Source organism: Amblyomma maculatum, chromosome 3 (genome assembly GCF_055883805.1).
Source record: "Amblyomma maculatum isolate TAMU_Amacu chromosome 3, ASM5588380v1, whole genome shotgun sequence".
Lineage (NCBI taxonomy): Eukaryota > Metazoa > Arthropoda > Arachnida > Ixodida > Ixodidae > Amblyomma > Amblyomma maculatum.
In genome coordinates, this window is record NC_139346.1 from 167,612,135 (window position 1) to 167,631,556 (window position 19,422).

Consider the following 19,422-nt stretch of genomic DNA (forward strand, 5'->3'; position numbering starts at 1 on the left):
GGGAGGCAAGGACAAGCTTCTGCGACAAGTGTACAGGTATGCTCCGTCCTGTGAATATGATATAGTAGTGACGTCCAATTGCGAATATCAGTAGCGGTGGGAGGCCTCGTAAACACCAGGAGGCGCTGTGCGTTAGCGCTCTGTGCGCTCTGTGCGCTCTGTGCGCTCTGTGCAACGAGCTTTCATATTGTATAATTGTACACAGCAATACAGTAAGCATTGCAAGATTTTTGCTTCCTTGCATAACGGCAGTAATGAAGTTGAATAAGGGTTGTTATACTGGGATCTGTTCGAGTCACTGCCACAAATGAGAGGAGAGTCACGATAGACAGAGCGTAAAGAATATACTTGACAACTCGAATGAAGACAAGTCCTTTTGTCGGAACTTTGGCTAGCGGAAAACCGAAAGGAAGAGAGAAGGCATTGTATCTGCTTTCGTTTCTTCACCTTACGCTTATTATTCTTCTTTCACTTCTTTTTTAAAAACAAAACGAGTAGGGGATGCCCTCGACGTCCACATATCAAAACTTTCACTTACTGCAATCCATAAGGCGAAAGGCTTAGCTTATTGGAAATGTCTGCTACGCCTATTTGTACCCAAGCATATGAACGATATTAAGTGTTACCAAGTATAGCTTTTCGCAAGAAGCGATATATCGGCATTTCTTCGCCACGAATTAACCGAAGCATCGCTCACTATTTCCCCAGAAACAAAAAAGAATATCAAGAGTAGGTATTAACCTTCTACCATCAAACAGAAAAGTAGAAGTGTTTTCCTAAATCCAGGCACAAACAGCACTCAGGCGTCTCCCAGTAAAAGTGATCCTCCGCATTCCACTTTATAAACAGAGGCCATCACAGCCCTGCCTCCACGGCCTTTCTACAGAATGGATATCGCATACAGTGTTCGCCGAGTATCGCCACTCCAGATCTTTTCATCTGGTGTGAGAAGAAGGCCCGCGGGGGTGTCTGTCGAAAGTATACGATCTTTCGAGTGCACGCGCCTGGCCGCGGCGGAGACGATCGAAGCGTGCAGCAAATCCAGCAGCCGAGCGGGTGTCTTCGGAGTCGTGAAACGTTGCACCCAGTCCGATATCGGGCGGAGATCGGCTGTTGCTCAACGCACGCGTCTCGCTTTCGTGGAAGACGTCTCGCAGGAGGAGTACATTGGCAGCGAAACCGAAAAACAGAAAGCAGCTGCGGCCACCAACCTTCGTCGGTTTGTCCCCTGCCGGAGACTGTATACTCTCTCTTGGGACATCTCGCTCTCTCAGAGGCAACCATCCAGTGTACCGCAGAGCGGGCCCTGGCGGCCTATGCGGCCCGTAATGTTCTCGCTTGTGATTCCAGCGGTGTACCACGCACCCGAACACGTCTCTCGCCCATGGCAGTTACCGTGGAGGCAGCGATGCTCACCCGATGGCAGTGTCATCAGGTCACAAGAGCGGTCGGTCGACTCACTCGTGCTCGGACAGCAACAGGGCGGCTCCGCAAAGAACATGGCACAGAGGCAGCGGCGGAGTATCAAGAGTGTTCGGCCTGCTTTTTGAAGCTTCTTCCTTAAGCGTTTCGTTTTTAACTTTTCTTTTTCTTTTTTTTTTTTTTCAGCAAAAGGGCACGCTCCTGAAAACGCGTTCTCGGTCGTGCGTAGGGGCAGGGAGTGCTTTCTCTTGTCTGCCAGCGATAAACGGGTGCTGGCAGTGAACGTTGTGGAGGTTATAGACCCCTCGAACGGGACAGTAGAAATCGAAGCTACTTCTTGCGATGAAGTTTCTCTCTTTTTTTTTTTTTCTGTTTTTAAAGGCCGATGCCACTGATCTCGTAAAATTTCGGCTTTAACTCGAGCGTTTACGGGTGTTTGCGAGATTGTTTCTCGGCGGAAGCTTTATCTTAGTAAAAGGATAAGAGGGTTACCACATAGACGATGAGATTCGGCGTTCGACTTGACTGGTCCAGACTCCACAGTGGATAGCTTGGTTACGGCAATGAAATGGGGCAAGAAACCATGTCGACTTGCAGCAAGCGCAGGAAGAAATTGAGTGCTTGCAGTCTCGTTCGTGATTCGTGCTTTGTTGTGCTGCCTGTCTACTGAAACATTCAAGGATATAAGCTGAAATGTTTTCGGAGGTATTCTGCTAACTTTATGCTAACTTTACGACTAACTATACGAGCTGAAGGTTATTAGATAAATTTTGTAAAATTTTCTGCTGTTTAATGCTTGGATTTGGCCGCAGTGACTATGTGCTTAGAATGCTCGACGGTTGATCCTGAAAACGTTCGTTCGGCACTGTCCGCGGCAACCGCTTTTCAGTTGAGGCGAAAAGCATGGTCCCCTTGTGTACTTAGCAGTGTTAGTGCATGTTAAGGAACCCTAGGTGGTCGATATTTTCGGAATCCTCTGCTGCGGCGTTCCTCATAGCCCGAATCGCTTTGGAACGTTAATCCCTGTGAACAAACCGAATATTCCCAGAGCGTGCCTGACACTATGAACCAGTCGTATTACTAGACCTCGCATTTCACACAGTATATTGCAGATGTGCAGATTAAGTAACGCCATGGGTTATTGGCGGTGCTATATTATTGGTTGCAATAATCTTCCTTGTAATGAAAGGGGTGGATCAATTGAGATGTGACGAATTTGAAGGGATGTGGATTGGAGGAAACAGAGCCAGCTTCAGTGAGTCAAAGATTTACCTTTATTGTTCTATAAAATCTTCGCAGCACGTAGTTTATACGGCAGGATTTCAGGTAGCGATGAAAGGGTTCAGGAATCAATGAAAAGTAAATCAGCGACTGTTCAACGGCCTTTTTTTTTTTTTTAACCTCTAATTCCACACGCTTCGAGCATAATGAGTTTCCACCTCAACGCAATACTCGTTATAATCCCTCGTGCCGGTCCTTCTCCCGCCTTCATGTTCGTGCCGCTGCATGAACGTAAAAACGTTCCGGCAACATCCTGGTGTCAAATTGTAAGACCGAGTGTCTCTCAAGTTTCATCGGATTACAAATCTTAGCACGTAGCGCGTTTTCTGCGCTAAAAGGAACGGAAGCATGGAACAGGATCCGCCGCATCTGGTACCCTGCAGTGCTTCGGCGCCAACATTTCCATGTTACCCAACGTTGCCAATGGTTCCGCGAGCGTCGCCATGCACTACCGAGCTCGCAAATCTATACAGCCTGCACGTGCCCTCTTTCGATGCTCCGAATATATGGTTACACACACCGGACGACGGGTCGCAACCTTTCAGATCAGAATGCAGTAATCCGCCCGAAGGATAGAGTTTTCGTCCGCTGCGCAGGCTCCTCGGAGACGACGGAGGACGCGAGTATATCTTCAAGAGAGGAAAGAAAAACGCTGCTTTACATTACGACGTTTCTGCCGTAAAAGCGCCGGCTTCTCAAAGGTCTCGATGGGAGATAAAGGACATGTAAGGCTTTCTAGCCGCCATTGAGTGGAATGCGGCAGCCAACAAAAAGAACATCCGACGGCGGAACGGCATGTTTTGGCTCAAATGGGTCACCCTGTGACATATCTACCTTCGCGCAGTCTAACTGATAAAATGTGCTTGCGGAACAAGAAAAGACGAGGATTTCACGCCGCACGTGATGTGCTTGCAAGCACATGAACACACACGAACGCGCGAACTAATACGCACACGTAGGATACAACGTGCGTCGCTTGTAATAGTCATGGAAGGCGCCAATAAACAACAAAAAATTGCTTGGTTAATAAAGTATCCCGGTGCTTTGAAATGTGGTCGCATAAAAGCTGGCTTATATTTATACGAACTGTCGAAAAAGCTTTATCGAGGTGAAGCCTATTTCACTACGAGGATTGTCGGTGTTAAGCAGTTTGGTTTGGCTTGATTTGTGGGGTTTATCGTCCCAAAGCGACTCAGGCTATGAGAGACGCCGTAGTGGAGGACTCCGAAAATTTGGACCACCTGGGGTTCTTTAACGTGCACTGACATCGCACAGCACACGGGCGCCTTGCTTTCCGCCTCCATCGGGTGTGCTCACTAAACTAAGTCGATAGAAAGATTTGATCACGTACATCAAATTCATTCGTCAAGAAAGAAGGCGTTTTTGTTTCAATGCTGGCAACAGCAGGTTCATAACAGCAAGCCACGGAAAACCTTCATGACTGCGGGCCCAACACAGCGCTTTTCCCGCCGCTTACAGACGATTAGTAGTGGCTGAGCTATCGACGCTTTTGTTTATGATGCGATAATCTACAGGCACAAAGAAGTTCCTACATCGATTGTATAAAAATAACAATCATTATGATCCTATGTAGTTTTTCTATTTCACTATATATATGTGTGTGTGTCATCTATATCTTCCAACTAAAATTATATATAGAAAAATTATATATATATATATATATATATATATATATATATATATATATATATATATATATATATATATATATATATATATATATATATATATATATATATATATATATATATATAGAGAGAGAGAGAGAGAGAGAGAGAGAGAGAGAGAAAGGATTCCGTCTATGACAGCACGTAAATATATTGGCAGAAATACTTATTTATGTGAGGTTACTTTGCATAATAGTTACTGCTTTTCTCCGCAACGATTCAAGCACAAGAACAATGTTGCCTTTATCATTCCTGATGTCGCATAGCGGGTTTCAAACTGTGCACGCTCAAATTATGGCCTTCAGAGGTTTGGATGGCGAATTCCTGATTAATCAGCACCCCATATCATGGATGTTGCACACAGCGCTCCCTCTAATCGCAAAATATGAAATATGAATATGAAATGCCGTTTGCGCAATGGTAATAGATGAGCCTTGAAAGATGAAATCTAATATACTTCAATTTCTGTCTGGGCACGTTTGTTCTTTGTTATACTCGAAATGTGGTTAAACTATTTCTATATTTTAGCATAATCCCAATGCTTGTAAATTTGTTCTTTTATTATTTATGCAAAAAGAGAATTTGTGTCACATCATGGGAACGCTTTTTATTGATTTTTCTAGCTTGTTGTGCCGCCTGTCATCCGGGTGGCGTGGCCTCGTCAGGCAGTGTACGCCTTTTGCTATGTCAGCCCGGGCAACCTTTTTCTGTTCCCTGAAATAAATGAAATGAAATAAAAAAAAAAGTGTTGCATTCTCAGGCATATATGCTCTTAATGCATAATATCTAGTTCAGGAAGCAGAATAAATTGTAAAGGTAAGCGATGGTACTTGTAGTAGCCAAGCAGCGACTACTCACGCTGTACACCTTGTTCGTGTTCTACGAAAGCTAGAGGCCACAACTCATTCCTGCCACTTTCATAGAAGCGGGGAAAGACTAAAAGACGCCACGTTTTCTAAATTATGACGAAGAGAACAAGAGTAGCGCACGGCAAGTCTCCCGATTAGATGGTTGCGTCTCTTGCCCGTCTTGGCATTGATGCGTCTATCCTTGCGAGCTGGAGGAATCGACCACCGGAGCAAGATCTACGCTCCACATCGCCAAGGGCACTCCTCCATTCTCCTAAGCTGTCTCCAACGCTTGCTTCGTGGGCGGAGATGTAGATGCGAAAGAAGCTTGGACACGAAATAGAGCCCCGCTGCGCGTCTTCCTTGTTTGGGCACGCCTTGTGCAGCCGCGGCATGTGACGGGCCTAAGACAAGCGTTTGCCCTTGGTTTATTCTCTGTCTCACACTTTCTCTCTCCGAGGCAGCTGTCTTGTTTGATTCTCTTTTATCGGGTTTCGTTATGCGCGAATAGATGTCGGCACACAGTTACAACGTCGTAGCGGAGAGGGAATGGCTAGCGTAGGCAACTGAAGGCGAACTCAGGAAACGGGACCCATGCAGGAAGCGTCACGGGCGACTGGAGATCGGGGGGAATCTGGATGCCTCGCTCAAGCAGTCTTGGAACAACGGGCCGGACTGCCTCCGACGTCCGGCATGCGGTGCAAGAGTCAGCGTTTGTACCACGTGGTTTGCACACATTCTGCGTTCAAAATAACTGTTCACAAAACGACGCCAAACGTCCAGGTAGCACCGGAACTACGCCTACAGGAAGTTCTGGTCCGTCCCTTTCTTTTTTCTTTTTTGCGAAAACTTCGCCTGTAACGGTTGGTGATTCCCTGCTAGAAGAAAAAAAAAAAATCCTTGACACTAATTAGATGTCTGCAGTTGTCTATCAAGTATTACAAAACATTTACTCCCTTCTATGTCAACATCGTTTCTCCCGGGCGATTGAGTAATTCACAGAGATTACGTTATCACTTCCTTTTGAACGTTTCCCAGAAAAAAAAAAATAGCTGCATAATCATGATCGCAAGTTATTTCACCGTTATGATCGTAGTGCTTCTTTACTGTTCTCTTTTTGAGGCATATTATGTTTTGACTCAGAAGCCTCAAGTAATTTCCGCCGCAGCAGCCGAGACATATCTCAGCAAAGTACAAATATTCTTTTTGGTGGCGAAGCGGTGCTCTTGAATTTAAGAAGGTCGTGCATGGTTCCATATTATAGGCTCAGTGATGCGAGAAATTGGTTAGGAAGGCTCAAAAAAGGGCAAATAATTGTTCGACCGGAATCAGCTGTAATTTTATGTTTACTTTCTAACTATACGAAGATTGTTTTGTTTTTTTACCTTGCCCTTCGTGGACGGAAGTAGACTAAAACACCTCAGATTCTTTTCTTTTTTTCTGACGATTCGCCAAATACAATCCATGAACTACGAAGTGCTCAACAAATAGGCAGTACTCACGCATCGTAATCCCTTCCATGCACATTCAGCGAAAGAGTCGCCCGAAGGGTTTTCTAAGCGAACCGGCTTCACGAAGGAGTTTCGGTTTTGGGTTATAAAGAAGTCTTTAAGGAAAAACCCCTAAAGCGCTTAATAAGCATCGAGCACTCGCTCTTTCAATGCATCGTCGGCAGAGAAGTTATGCAAGAAAGAACTTGCAAAAGTTCATAAACTATTTGGTCTTACAACGTTTCCTTCCAGCCTATACTAGAGCCATCCTTTTGAAGAAGGTGCGGGAGTGAAAGCCGAAGTTGCAAAGAAAAAATAGTGCCGGCGCGTACAACGGAGTCTTGCTAGACAATAGTGAAGAAGAACATTTGAACGCATGAAAACGCTGTGTAAAGTTTTAGATTAATTTCAAAGTCTAGATTTACCATGGGTTCTTCTACAAGGTGCCGAGTATTTTAGCTAGCTTTATTATATGATCATGAACCATTTATCCCAACCCTCGACCCTTCGCGACGTGAGTTCATGAAGAAAGCAGATATTCATCGGGTGACGATAATAAGGTTCTTATACATTACCCACGCAAGAAACTGCTCGAAAAAGAGTTCTAAGATGGAGCACTCGATGGTGATTAGCCGTAGTAAAAAAAAAGTTAGTCATTACAAGAAGTGAGACGCGATGAGAGGCCGACTTTCACATTTATCTCTTGTGGATACGTAATTGACGTGAAAGGAACCCGGAAGAGCAATGCAAAGAAAGAAATTACGAATGGCAGTCCAGGTAGCAGTGCATCGAAGGGGTCCAATGATAAGGAATATTGATCGGTGACTATTGTAAAACCTGACACCTCTAGGTCGGCGGCGACTGATTGCAACTTCGCGAGGCGCACTTCGCTATATAGTTTACGTCCGAGCGCACGTTGATATTGTCACGCTAATGACGACGATGAGGGATGGTGATGGTGAGGCAGAAGAAGAAGAAGAAGCGTTGGTGCCTGGGGCTAGTAGGCTTCACCTTATCCCACTGCCATATCACTGTAAATAAACACCCCTTTGCTATTTCATCGTAACAACTTGGTGGAAGGTGCTCCGTTCGATCCCCAAGTACGGCGCAGCAAGAACCACTGGAGTTTCGACGTAGTCGCCGCCTTGCTGGACTGCCACCGCTTCCAAACATCATGGACCACAGCGATTCTAACCGCGCCGGCCGCGACGCTGCAAGCCAGGCTGGTGACAGGCCTGCCCCCTCCAGCTCTATTCCCTGCCAGCCTTACCGGGAACCACGACCTTTTGCAGGAGAGGAAGGTGAGGACGTTGAGAAGTGGCTACTTCATTATGAACGAGTTAGTCGGTACAACCGGTGGGACCCTATCACCATGCTCACAAATGTCGTCTTCTTTCTAACTCACACGGCGATGACATGGTTCGAGAATAACGAGGACAATTTGACAACTTGGGAACGGTTTGCCACCGAGATCAAACAGCGTTTTGGTGACTCTGTACCGAGCAAAAAACGGGCTGAGCAGACCCTTGCCCAAAGAGCTCAGTTGCCGGATGAAACTTGTACCACTTATACAGAAGAGATCCTCCGATTGTGCAGATGTGTAAATTCCAACATGCCCGAAGAAGATAGAGTCGGCCACATTTTGAAGGGTATCGCGGCTGACGTATACAACTTTTTAATCGCCAAAGACAGCCTTGAAACCGTCTCCGATGTCATTAAACACATCCGCGCTTTTCAAGCTCTGAGAACGCGTCGTATTGTGCCAAAATTTGGGCGGCTGGCCAACGTGCCTACCGTGGCCAGCCTTGATGACCACGCCCAACTAGATCTTCCGTCGACGATCCGGCAAATCGTGCGGGAAGAACTCCTGCGGCTCAACCCACTTCCCCTGCACGAATCTGCTGAGGTCTCTGTCCAGAGGGTATCTAGACGGCCGGCTTCACCACCACAAGCGATTACCGTTCAGCCTTTCCCACAAGCTCCTGAAGTTGCAGCTTCCATTGACTATCCTCCCATGCATTTCGCCAACCGGAATGCGTCGGTGCCTGACGCCCCAAGGTATGACGTCGCCTCAAGTGCCCATAGATCTTCCATTCGATCTACCAGGATTCCTGAGCAGTATGAGCATTCAGACAGACCTACGACGCACCCAGCTGTTCCCTGCTCTTATTCGCAACAGCATTTTCTACCTTCTCCGCCGATATGCTACCGCTGCGGCGTCGAAGGTCACATCGCCAGATACTGCCGCAGTAGGTTCCCACCTCGCTATAACCGTCCGGCGCTTCCAACAGTACCCAACAATCGGCAATACAATCCCGTTTTTCAACAATCAAATACTCAGCGTGGGTATTACCGCAACATCCATAACCAGAATATCCGCGACCACTCCCCTGCATCTGATAGAAGTGTTACTCCACCACCCGCCTTCCGTGCGCATCGTTCTCCATCACCACGACGGCGCCCCATGTCGCCTCAGCATCATCAGCAGGAAAACTAACCAGCGCGACCAATGGGGGTGAGGCCGCTGGAAATGTGCTGTGTGCCAACATCCCTCCAACTATAATGCTCAAAAACAAAATTCGTGTGTTTATTGATGGTGTGTATACATTAGCTTTGGTGGATACGGGTGCGACTGTGTCTGTGATGAGTAATCAGTTTAGGCGCTTGTTGGGACGCAAAGTGATGTTTGAATATGACCGTGCTTCAACGTTTTGTGGTGTGAGTGGAGAGGCGTTGCGGCCACTGGGTGTGTGTAGTGCGCAAGTGTCTGTGGGTGGTGCAATTTTTCAAGCCGAATTCGTAGTCTTACCCCACTCTACGCATGACATCATTTTAGGAATGGACTTCTTGAAGTTTTGTGGCGCTACCGTGGACTGCCGAAGTCAAGAGGTTCATTTTGATGGCTCGCATCTGCCGACACTTTTTGAAAGTGGCCGTGATGAAGAAACAGTTTTTAGTATTACCGAAGACACAGTAGTTCCACCCTTGTCTGCCATGTTCGTCCCCGTGTCCGTTCCACTTCTTGAGAAGGTTTCATTCCAGGCCATGGTGCACCCAGTTCACTCAGCATGCCTGAAGAAAAATGTAATTATCCCTCACTGTATGATATCCGTGCATCATGGTAGTGCCTCGTTATGGACCATCAACCCATCGTCCGAGCCCGCAGTTTTACCAACGGGATTGAAGCTTGCCTCTTGTGGACCCGATGCGCCCCACGTCGTTGCTTTGGTCACAGATGCTACGAGTGCCATCGTACCTTTGCCTGCTGATGAAACTTCAATCTCCCGCATGATCAGCGCCGATCTCAGCTCACCTCAACGCCGTACTCTTGTGGATATTCTTCTACCTTTTTCGCCTATGTTTGACTTTTCTGAAACAGATGGACCAACCTCTCGCCCTGCACATCGGACCCATCATAGCATCGACACTGGTTCGGCTCGTCCCATTCGTCAAAAGCCATATCGCGTGTCCCCATCTGAGCGCAAAGTCATTCATGAGCAAGTGGAGGACATGCTACAGAAAAAGGTGATACAGGAGTCATCTAGCCCCTGGGCTGCCCCTGTTATTCTTGTACGCAAGAAAGACGGTTCGTGGCGATTCTGCGTCGATTATCGGCGTTTAAATTCTGTTACGAAAAAGGACGTCTATCCTCTTCCTCGCATAGACGATGCCCTCGACTGCCTCTCTGGTGCGTCCTATTTTTCTTGTCTTGATCTCAGATCTGGCTACTGGCAAATTCCAATGGACCCTGCAGATAAGAAAAAAACAGCCTTCGTAACGCCAGATGGCCTTTATGAGTTTAATGTTATGCCATTCGGGCTGTGTAATGCGCCAGCTACATTCGAACGCTTTATGGACACAGTTTTGCACGGCTTAAAATGGGACATTTGTCTTTGCTATCTGGACGATGTCGTGATATTTGGGAAATCCTTCCAAGAACACAATGACCGTCTAGTACGTGTCTTGAATTGCCTGCACAACGCCGCCCTAATTCTGAACTCCAAAAAGTGCCGCTTTGGAGAGCGCCAAGCGCTGGTGCTAGGACACCTTGTCAATGGTGATGGTGTAATGCCGGATCCCCAGAAAACTGCCGCTGTTGAGTCTTTTAAACCCCCGCAGACAGTGAAGGAGTTGCGCAGTTTTCTAGGGTTGTGCTCGTATTTTAGACGCTTTATACATCGCTTTGCTGACGTTGCTTACCCATTGACGTGCCTTCTCCACAAAAACTCTACTTTTAACTGGACACCAGACTGCGACGCGTCATTCCGTCAACTGAAGTTTCTTTTAATATCGAAACCCATCTTACGTCACTTCGATCCTACTGCAATGACAGAAGTGCACACGGACGCTAGTGGAATCGGTCTTGGTGCAGTCCTTGTCCAACGGCACAATGAACGAGAGCATGTTATCGCGTACGCAAGTCGTACCCTGAGCAAGCCGGAGCGAAACTACACAGTCACCGAACAGGAATGCCTAGCTGTAGTTTTCGCTGTGCAGCGTTTCCGTTCATATTTGTACGGACGTTCGTTTACTATCGTAACTGACCATCATTCACTCTGTTGGTTGCGGAACCTTCGAGACCCATGTGGTCGCCTCGCACGCTGGGCCCTCCGGTTACAGGAATATGACTTTGCCGTGGTTTACAAAAGCGGGAGGCGTCATGCAGACGCAGATTGTCTTTCTAGGATGCCAATGGCCACGACTGGACCTGAAAGCGACGATTTCGACAATTATATATCGACCCTCGAGCCAGCGTTCCCCGACACGAATGTTTTCAAAACGGAACAGCAAAATGATACCAGTCTGCAGCCTCTCTTTGCCCAAGCCAACGTACCTACAAGCCGTTTTTGTGTGCATGATGGCCTCCTATGGAAAAAGAGTTATTCGCCTGTCGGCCAGCGATACCTACTCGTAGTTCCCAAGACGTTGTGCACGGACGTATTGCGTGTTATGCATGATAATCCAACTTCTGGGCATTTGGGATCGGTTAGAACACTCCACCGTGCTCAAGAAAGATTTTACTGGCCCAGAATGCGCTCGACGGTTGAACAATACGTTGCCAGTTGCAAGCAATGTCAACGCCACAAACGTCCAACTGCAACTCCGTCTGGCTTGCTGCACCCTGTGAAGACCCCGACAGCACCGTTTGATCAAGTAGGCATTGACCTCGTAGGTCCGTTTCCGAAGTCCGTGGATGGAAATCGCTGGATTGTAATCTGCGTGGACTATCTCACACGTTACTGTGAAACCGCCGCTCTTCCATCTGCTACGGCGCATCAGGTGTCGCTTTTCTTGCTGCACTCAGTCATCTTACGACACGGGCCGCCACGAATTGTCATCACTGACCGGGGCCGACAATTCACTGCTGATGTTGTTGAAGAGCTCATGCGTTTATGCGCCGTAACTTTCCGACACTCGACGCCATACCATCCCCAGACAAATGGCTTGACTGAGCGCGTCAACAGAACGCTTATCAACATGCTAGCCATGTATGTGGACGCAGGGCATAAGAACTGGGACACCATACTGCCCTTCATCACGTATGCGTTTAATACCGCCACGCATGAGACGACTGGATACAGTCCATTTTTTCTGCTTTACGCCAGACCACCACGCTACTCTCTGGATACTATCCTGCCCTTCACAAGCCGTGAAGACCCCTGCCTGGCTGAGACCCTCTGTCTCGCCGAAGAAGCTCGGAGAATCGCCCGATTACGGTCTGGTGCTTCACAAGAACGTTCCAAAGTGCGATACGATTCCAGTCACCGGCGGGTCACGTACTCTGTAGGTGATTTAGTCTGGCTATGGCGTCCAATTCGGCGCCGTGGCCTACATCAAAAACTCTTGGCCCATTATGACGGCCCATATGTGGTTATCAAACGCCTTAGTGATTTAACTTATGGGATAGCCCGCCTGACAGCATCGGGTCGCCGGTCTGCCAAAACCGAACTGTGTCATGTTGCCCGCTTGAAGTCGTGTCAGCCTCGCACGACTCACGAACACGCCCAGAGGGCTTCGTCTGAGTAGGGGGGAAATGTCACGCTAATGACGACGATGAGGGATGGTGATGGTGAGGCAGAAGAAGAAGAAGAAGCGTTGGTGCCTGGGGCTAGTAGGCTTCACCTTATCCCACTGCCATATCACTGTAAATAAACACCCCTTTGCTATTTCATCGTAACAATATATTTTTTATTTTGTAGCATTTCTTTGCTCCAGTGGCGCTAGCAGCCATCCCCGCAGCATCAGTATAGGGTCGAGCTAACACGCGAACCCGGTTAAGATAAGCTACCAGCAACCTGGTTCCGGCTAATCCATCTCACTTAAGGATAAAACCGGGTAACTGTGACCGCCCATTTTGACGTAATGAAAACAAGCTATACGTAAAACAAGTGACTTATGAATTGAAAAAGGGGCAGAGAAGGTACAGTGCCACTTTTTTGCAGGCACTGTACACGCTTGAACACAAGAAACTGCACGCCAGTCGGTTGTCGGCTCATCAGATCAAGCTAGCACTGATGATTTATGATTAAAACCTTAGAGCCATTTAATGGTTTTCTTTTAAGGCCTGGGAAAGGCCGCAGCAAATAAGAAGAAAATATATTATTAGGGAAGATGGACTGGTTTCGGTACTGCGAATTAATCGTGACATTCCCTTCTCAAACTTACTTAGGTGCGTAAAAACTTCAGTATTCTGACAGTGTCTTGCGCAAATATGTTTACGCAACTTTATTTCTTAATTCAGTGCACAAGGTAGCAGCCAAGTAATCAAATAGTTTTAATTTCGCATAGGTGAAAAGCGGAGGTGGGAAAAAGTTGTTCAAAAAAAGTTTTACCAGTTCCCCCTCACCCAAACGGGTATTAACAAAGATGCGTTACATAACAACGCAGATCTATTATATATTCGCTGAAACGCAATGATATATATAATATATGATAGATTTACGTTTGTTATGTAATATATATATATAAGCATGAATAATAAGAACACTTAGTAGAAAAGAAACAATTTAGAGCTGCAAAATTACTCCTCCATTATATGCAAGCCTAATATAATACATTCCAAACACCATAAACTGTACTCGGGTCTCAGTGCAAATACATAAATTACACAGATATCTTACCTGTGCGACTCAAAATGAAGTCATTGAGCATTTTAGGTAATATGTAGGGAACATTATCTGTACAGCAGAACTAATCTTCTAAAGCAATTAATAGCGATGAGGATGAAAGTGAGATGTTTTCTAAATATCTGCGCAAATAAACGATGCCCCTAACCTCAAACCAAACCTAACCTCGTATCATTACTTTTTGTGCTAGTGATATGCTCAAGCATTTTATGAGACGTTTTTTATTAAAACAAACCGTCAATGCCTTAATAAGTTGTAGCTATGAAAAAGGGTATTTATACTCTCGCATTAGAAAATGAAGGAATAGTAATCCTGTCCAATAGTTACTTAGACTGTTCCCACCTCGGTCATTTATAAATCATGGTTACTTTCTCTAACGGCATGTTTGTGAGAAGACAACTGTTGATAACGCGATGGTAAGGATGTGAGTTTAACTGGTGCAATAAGGTCCAGCACATACTTGGCCAGTCGGACCTTGAGTCCATCTGCGTCGTGGATACGGCTGCTCTTTGGGCATTGGAATACGGCTGTTACTTCTGAGGCACAAGTGGGATTCAGAAAAAATATGTACTTGGGATTATGTGTACGTTCGTAACGGCATGAGAGCTGTAATCTCTGCCTCGTAGATAAAATTAAAAAATCGATCTGCTTAACTAGGAATCAGCCATCTATTACGAGTGTATCCACGCAGCAACGTTCAGGTGTCTCACGTAAATTTGCGTTCATCTTTACCATGCACATCATTCCTTTGGAGATAGTTCGACTTAATAAATCGATAATAGCAGTCACCCTTTGCATGGTTGATGACGTTCAGAGGTCATTGATAATAGTCAAAATGAATGACGCTTCTGGAGCGCTACTGCTTTTTTGTTAGCAATGCTCTCTCGAGACAAGTCATTCGTTTCTTGAACGTTGTCAATAATCAGTGAACTTTATCACAGCCATGATTCCTGACCAGACGATATGCCATAAAAATATCGACTCGACTTCTTGCATGTTTTCGACTTTTTTTTTTTTAGCTTGTTCTGGAGTGTCTTATAGGGAGAAAGCACCTACGTCACAGTGGCGGCCATTTTTGTGGTGCATGAAGCACGGCGAAAGGCTGCAGGCATCTATTTCGCCTTGCGCTGCTGAAGCTGCTGTTTGCAACTCAAAATGGCGTCCGTGACGTCGCTTGAACACCTCCTATACTCAGCTCTCATTTCTGGCTCACATGACTGGGCAGGGCACGATAAAGCCTATTCTGCTTACAATTTGCTTAGCAAAGATCCTGTCATCTATAGTTTTCGCGACTTTTTGCGGCTGTGGTGTGCTAATTGAAATGAATCAGAGTACAACCCTTTGACTACGCTCATAAACTAATTATATGAATTATTCGAATCGGGAGTAAGAAATATTTTCCTCCAAGCCGATATGGCTAATGCGTTCCCCAATCGAATTCAGCGCGTTTGGTGAGATAACACGAATCTTTACTTTTCACATTATTTAGATTTCAATAAAGCTTGCAATTAGTGCCTTGTTATCGTGAAAACAGGAGCAAATCACTAATTCAGCTGCTCATAACGCTTAATTCCCACTGTGCTATCAATATTATGATTAGTTATAAGCGTGCCGAGTAATAATGACGTCGCTGTATATGATACACGTTAGGGTGGGGATTACACTAATAATGGTTAAACATTCTTCGAACGGCAGTAAGGCCTTAGTAGCAAAAATGTTGAAATCGTCATGAACAGTCAAAAAAGGTGAAGAATGCACGAAAGGGGCGATGTGAAACTGCGAACAGATTACAGCTTGTTTTTAAGCATAAAGCTATGTAACTTTCATTCATACACCGTAATCACGTAGCTTCGCACATCCAGAAATAGTATTGATGCTGCTATAACAACTCTTCAAACATGTTGCTGATGTAATGAATGATTGTGGCCATTTAAAACAAGAACGACGGAGTGGTTTCCTTACTATGTTTAGTCTTGTAAAATCAATAATATTCATGACAACAGCAATCCAAAAATACCAATTTTTGTAGCTGCAGAGCATGCATTTAAAGCGAGTACTTCATAATTCTATTTGCAAATTAGTATCAACTATATCTACAAGGTTTTCAGGTGTAACACAGCCGACAAATATGTACGTCGAAAGAGCCCTTACAAGTTTACTAGCGGTACATTATACGTCGGTAATTTTGACAAACTTTTTCAACATTAGTTTTTATGATGAATTTGCATAATCTGGGTAATCTAAAATCTGTTTGTTTCTTAGCCAGATATTATTTCGCTTTCGATTACGCTTGCGTTACACCGCCACTCTCTATAACATGCTCATTTCGGACACAGGTGATCAACCAAGTGTGCGGTTCATTATCCTATTCTTACAAGCATTCTCGAGCAGTGAGCTCTCTTTTCAAGTAGCTGGAATTGAGCGCCGATGGCATGTATCGACTTCGGGAGGTGATATGACTTACCGAATTGCCACTCGATTCGTTCTATCCTCTTCAAGAAAACAATCTTCTGTCGAAATGTTTATTTTCTCTTTTCAGGTTGCAATTTTCGATTAAAGCAATCTCAAGGCGACGCTTCGTCTTATCAGACTATGCTAACGAAATCCAAGGCGCCCTTTATTGCATTTCTCTGCTTAGTCCGTTTTCATCTGCCAGAGTGCTACGTTCTAATGAACTTTTTAGAGTCCATTCCGATTTCAGCTCTTCTTCGAGCTGCTGTACCAACTTCGTAACTTTCTTGGTCATACATACTATGAAAACTAGACAAGCAGTAATGGGAAAGGACTGTGACAGCAGCGGGTGAGGCAGCAATGTTTTTTTTTGTATTTTTTTAGGGGGGGGGGATGAATTTAACGTCCCTTGGGCACAGCACTCCTTGGGCACAGCACTCAAGCGCCCTACAGACTGCACCACTGCTGCGGGACAGCAATGCTGAGATACTATTTATGTATTGACTCTTTTTGAGAGAATCAGTATAGAGAAGCTCCGGATAATTTCGATGACTATAGGGTACCTTAACCTGCACTGATAAAGAGCTGTGCACTGGCACCTTGCTTTCCACCTCTACTTAAACGCGGCCACGCGCCCAGGATCTAACCCGGCTCACATACTGCGGTTAGAGCGTATCGTATAGCGCCAGCGTTTGTGCGTGAACTAATGTGCAGTATAGGTGGAAACAAATGCTCATGTGACAGTTTTAAGTACTTGCTGTGCTGGGAATTCGAGGAAGTGCAGACTTTACGAGTTGAGCAAAGTGCACTGTCTGTCCGTCGAGCCGTAGATGGCACCTTTGTTAGCGACTGCGATGAGTCGATGAGCATGCGTTGAGCTATATGATGGTGATTGACGCTCTACTTGAAGCATATCCGATTGAAAGTATCGAACTTTCAAGCTGTGGTGTAGACGACTGTTTTCAGCAGAACCCTTGCTCCAACTGTGGCAAACACTCTTTTCCTATACACGATCATTGATATTGTTCAATTCGGCGAAACTATAAGGATAATATTGATTGGAATATTAACAGAGATAGACTGACGAAGACTGTTATGTCTGCAAGAAAAAAAACATTTATCAAATGAAAATTTCATCTACTTGCAGAAGCGGGGGCTTTCTAAGCGCGACAAAAATGTGGCTGACATGCTCAAATGTGAGGTGATTTTCCCGTAATAAAAACTCAATGTAATGGAAAACGGATATGACGCCTTCTATCGGTGAGACCTTTTCTTCCAGGAAGCCGCAATAAAAATTGCCTTCAGTGGCAGCAAACACAAGCTTAAAAGGAAATACCTGCGCAGTCTAGAAAGGTATTAGTCCAGCACCTCATAATTTGTGCGGCAACAACAAAGAAAGTAGATCGCACGTTTTGTCAGTATAAACAAGCGTTTTATTGTGTCTCATTAATAAGCAGCGGAAAGTCTGACGTAGTGGAGCAATGAAAGAGACGAACAAAATATCGAAACGTTAAATATCAAGCCAACTTAAAAAGATTGTCGGGGGTATGGAGGCTCGGCTTTTGTTGAGGATGAAACCAAGTGCAAAGGCCCCTGGTCGCCAGGCAGCAAGTAAATCACCGAAGCACACATCGTCCACGGCTTCGTTTGAGATCGTCGCGTTATTGCGGCCACGTTGATTGCGAAACCTTCCTCGCATTGCGAACGATACGCACTCGCTCCCGTACCGCTTCCTGAGCACCGACTAGCACCATTCGAGCGGCGAGCAAAAGCATGGAACAGCACCCGATCCTCGTTTGCGCGGCATTTCTTCACGCGCATAACGAACACAGTGCACACATACGCGAAATCAGCGATCAAATTCCAAATAAAAACAAAAAATAACGGCCCGATTCCCAAGCGATCGTATGGGTGATTTTAAGCAGAGAGAAGAGTTGACAACGCCAGCGTCTTCCTCTGTCCCTGCTTTGCATGTGCCTCAATTTCTATTGTCATTCGTTTTTTGGCGATTAGATAAGAACGAAACGCGTATGCCGCGCCTCCACTTTTTACTAGTTTATTGAATCCAAATTCCTATAAAGCACGCATTGGTGTTTTTTTCAAACGAGCATAAATGCGAACGCCTTTTCTACAGGAACGAAATCGTGGTGCGACCGTCGATAAAGCTTCGGGAGAGTCCTTGGATGACCTCGCCACATGGGCCGGCCCGAACGGGCCCCTCGTAGAAGAGAAATAGAACGTGATGGCTGCTCGAGTCTCACCCTCCCCCACCCCCTGGCGGGCGTGCCTTCTTCCGCCGGTTGATGGACTAGATCCATACGATACATCCTTAATTTTTGCACCGCGCTGAGCGCAGTGCGAACGACTCCCGTTCCCGGTGTCGTTCTCTTCTGCCTGCTTAGTGACTTTCATTTGCATTTCCGCCGTTCCTACATCGCGCCCACGTTGATTGCATTTTCAAATCCTCATGACGACGCCGGCTTTATTCAATCACCGCTGAGCAAATAAGGCTTCACGCCAGCCTAAATGGTGGGACAGCCCGGGTCAGTGGGCCCGGCGTGCCCGAAGCAGAGTGATCTCATAGCCGGCAACGCAATGGCCTGGCGTTTTGAGGACTCTAATGAGGCTACCTAGTGGCGCTCCCTGCTTTACGAGGCCCTGTCTGCCGCAACAGTGGTCATGTAGCGAAGCTTATAAGTCGTGTCTTTTGTAAGTCATTATTGGAGCCGCCCTTTCCGCTTTGCCCCCTTCCTTCGGCCAAAGTCGGTCCAAATCGAAGGTAGCTGAACTTTTTAACGTTCCTGCTCGAAGTCGTGACGTTCCTGCGCGACCACGAACGCAACGCTTTCGGTCACTGAACTGGTAGGGAATCAAAATAAAGTCGGTGACGACCAGTGAGATCGGGTGAAGATTACGTCTATTAAGCGAATAAAGTAGGCTTGCTCTTCAGCTATAGGGTCAGCTTACAAAACGACTTCACTAGGCATGAGGATGTAACGAATAATAAAACAAGCCCGCATGTGAAGCAGGCAAACTTATACTACGAACGCGCGAGAAGATCTGCTGTGGGTAACCGGCTCCTAATCTCTCTAGTCGGCCACGCCTGTGCTGATGT